Source organism: Coptis chinensis, chromosome 1, assembly GCF_015680905.1.
Source record: "Coptis chinensis isolate HL-2020 chromosome 1, ASM1568090v1, whole genome shotgun sequence".
Classification (NCBI taxonomy): domain Eukaryota; kingdom Viridiplantae; phylum Streptophyta; class Magnoliopsida; order Ranunculales; family Ranunculaceae; genus Coptis; species Coptis chinensis.
In genome coordinates this window covers 45,438,669-45,442,726 of record NC_141456.1, presented here as the reverse complement: position 1 = coordinate 45,442,726, position 4,058 = coordinate 45,438,669, and positions in this window count along the sequence as shown.

The window sequence follows — 4,058 nt, the reverse complement described above, 5'->3', positions numbered from 1 at the left end:
CATCAAAACGAGAGTAGATAGAACTCCATTTTTGGTCACTTATTCTAATTTCTCATATTTGCTTGAGGACAAGCAAAATGCTGTTTGGGTGGTTTGATAAGAGCCCAAAACTGTAGTTTTAACCCCTTAACAATCGTTTTTTTAGACCAATTATGTGAATAATAAGTAAGAGTTAATACTGATTACGTGTTTTTATGCATTTCAGGCTTCAAAGTCCATTATGTGCAGAAATGTGCCACTTTAGCGAGATAAAGGAGCAAAGGTTGGTTGCAAAGGAGTTCTGTGATTAAAGGCCAATTTTCAAGAAGACAAAGCCTCTGTAAAGCCCGGTCAAAAGATGAAAAGTCAAAATCCACGCGGGCAGAAACAGTGCACAAAGTCAGTAGAACTTCCGAAGACCATATCTTTAGACTCAGATCTCGGAATTGGGCCTACCTTATGTCAAAACGACCGGCTCGGAAAGAGCTTTTCAATGGTCCAAGCCTTGAACCAATCAGAGGAGCAGAAGTGGACGAAACGTTTGTCGAAGGCAATTGCAGTTAAAGAGCCCATTTTGGACTAAAGAAATTGGGTTTTGGGCCCGATTTTCCGGCCCAAAACATGGCTCCAAGCCCATGCACGATTTTTGGATCTGAAAGTATAAAAAAAAAAGCTTGACTCTTTTTTTTTTTTTTTTTTTTTTTTTGCTAAATAGGATTGAAATTCATTAATGAGAAAAAACAGAAAAAAAAACTATACAAATGTTGGAGAGTAAGGGGTGCTAAACTCCTACATCACCAAGTCTGCACTCAAGTAAATCTATAGTAGATTTCGGCTGCGGTACCTCCCATTTATAGACCCATGGGGTCTACCATCACATATGTAACTGTTCATCGGTACCTAATTCTACTCCAAAATTTGCGGCTTTATCGCCAGAGAAAAATTTACCTCTCGCCAAGTACTAGTGATAGTACAAAAGGTCAATTTGGTCTGCAATTCTCTCCATCTTTGCTTCAACTTCCATGGAATTTTACCAGAGTTGAATGTCATTATCTCACGCCCTTGAATCGGATTCGACCCAAATGGATGCTCGACCTTTTATTGACTGCAATCTCCATGCCTTCAAGTATAGCGAAGACACTCGGGCCATGTAGTTTGTTACAATGCCAATGTTTCTACTGTAGACAAAGATAAACTCACCATTTGAGTTTCTACCAACAAAGACAAACACCCAACTTCTCGAGGGATTGTTCTTTGCGCCATCCATCAGATTAACCTTAGTCACATTTGCATTAGGCTTGACTCTTTGTTAAGGGTAGGTAGTTAGGTTAGGAAGCTAATGCTAATGGAGTTTAAGGTTAGAAAAAGATAGATCTAGATCTAGTTTTGAGTTTTATCCCATTAATTAATTAGTTTTCATACCTTGTTTTAATATAGATTATTGAATCATTGTTACTTTTCATTAGATTAATAAAGTTAGTTGTCTTTGATAATCTAGCTTCATTTTCCATTAAACATCTATTGCAATTCATTGATTTAGTATTTGTCACTATTAGTTTAAATCAATTCTTACATGAGTAGTTTCCTTTTAAATTCGAACAAGCAAAGTTCAACCCTTTATACCATGTCTTGTTTGATTTGCTTGGGAAATGATAATATAATGATATTAGAAATTTCACATCACACATTACTCTCACATTGTTCTTTGTGTCGAGTAGTTGAATTCTAATTAAGTCTTGAGGGTTTAAGAGTGGAACGAATCCTGACTCTCTTATATTACTTCGCTATTGAGAGTAGGAATATTGATATAAACACGTATTTACGTAAATTGATTATTTGTGTTTACGCATAGATAGTTAGAATACGTAAAATCACTTTTACCAACCATGAACTTGTCTAGGTACATGCGGAATAGCTCATTCATGAGTGTACATATGGTGGCAAGAGCATTGGTCAAGCCGAACGACATGACTATAAACTCGTATGCCCCATATCTAGTGGAGCATGTAGTCTTGTGTTAATCCCCCATAGCAACACGGCACTACACCATATATGTTGATTTGTAACGGATATACATTCATTACCAAAAATATTAGTAACAGTTATCTTGCGTTGACATAAATGCTTGACAAATAAACAGTAACAAAACCATAATTTAATCACAGTTTTGAAGTGTTACTAAAATAAATTTTAGTAATGAATATGTAACCGTTACAATATATTATTGTGTGATGATTTTTTCTAATCTAGAAACACAAGTATTTTGTTGATGATCAAAGAACAATGAGAAGTATTGAATTAAGAAGAAAAAAAGATCTAGAAGATGATGAGTTGAACCACGTTTTTTAATGGCTACCTACGTATTCTGTGAAAAGAAATCAAACTCAAAGCGTAGTTCAACTATTCTATTTATAAGAATAGATTAAGTTTCCCATAACTACTTATGAGATAAGTAATTAGTTTTTAACTAGGAAACAATCTCTTGTTAAGTCTTATCCAAACTCTTCTAGAAGCTCATGTTTCCCAAGTCAATAAATCTCCTTTATTGACTTGAACAACAAGGAAACATGTTCGAGTTTGGATTGTGAGTTGGAGTTCCGGATTTGGTGTTCATAGTCAGGAGCTGGTTCTCCATGCCTACTACTCCAACCAATTCCGAACCTCTTTTTCGTATTTCACTCCCGAACCTAGGAAGTGAGTTAGTCAAGACTTGGACTTAAAGTGTGTTCTAGTACTTTCTACCCACACTAAAACCATACCCGAGCGTTAAGAAGATGTTGTCACATGTCATATATTTGTTTGCTAATATATGTACACACAGATGCCCCCATTTTTTCTTCATGGGTTGTAACTCAAACCCTTAAGGAAAAACGGTAAAAAATGTTTGCGCAGGTGATAAGAGCCCAAAACTGTAGTTTTAACCCCTTAATAATCATACTGTTAGACCAATTATGTGAATAATAAGTAAGAGTTAATACTGATTATGTGTTTTTATGCATTTCAGGTTTCAAGGTCCATTATGTGCAGAAATGTGCCACTTTAGCGAGATAAAGGATCAAAAGTCAGCAGAACTTCCGAATGCCATATCTTTGGACTCAGACCTCGGATTGAGGCCTACCTTATGTCAAAACGACCGGCTCGGAAAGAGCTTTGCAATGGTCCAAGACTTGACCCAATCAGAGGAGCAGAAGTGGACGAAAGGTCTGTGGAAGCCAACTGCAGCTGAAGAGGCCTTTTTGGACTAAAGAAATTGGGTTTTGGGCCCGATTTTCCGGCCCAAAACATGGCTCCAAGCCCATGCACGATTTTTGGATCCGAAGTATAAAAACAAAAGCTTGACTCTTTGTTAATGGCAGTTAGGTTAGGAAGCTAATGTTAATGGAGTTTAGGGTTAGAAAAATAGATCTAGATTAGTTTTTAGATCTAGATCTAGTTTTGAATCTCCATTTTTATTAGTTTTCATTTCCCTTGTTTTAATTTAAAGTATTAAAATATTGTTATTGCTTCATTAGATAAATCAAGTAGTTTATTATTGATCAAATTCGATTTTGTCATTTATCTATTGCTTAGATCTAATTTCATTTCTTGGTTGTTAGTCATTTCGTAGTTATTGATGTTAGATTTTAATTATTGTTTGTTAAATTTCATAAAGTTAGAATCTTTAGATTTAGTTGTCTTAAATTTATAATTAGTTTTAGTTTAAACACCAAACACATCACTCTCACTGTTCCTTGTGTTTGAATAATTGAATTCTATTTAAGTCTTGAGGGTTTAAGAGTGGAACGAATTCTTACTCATTATATTCCATGATTATATTTTGAGAGTAAGAAGAATTGATTTAAACGTAAGAACGGTAGGATTACGTATTAGTGTTGTTAACATTGATATTAGGATTCTATTATTTTTACGATTATCAAATGGCGCCGCTGCCATCTTAATCTCGTTCATGACAAGAATTCAATTGCTTGAATCCAAGGGGCAATCCCCCATTCTCTACCCACCCACCCTTTTAATTTTTCATTCTTATTTCTTGAATTTTCGAACTGGGCTGTTTCAATGTTTCAGCTTTAGGGGCTGCG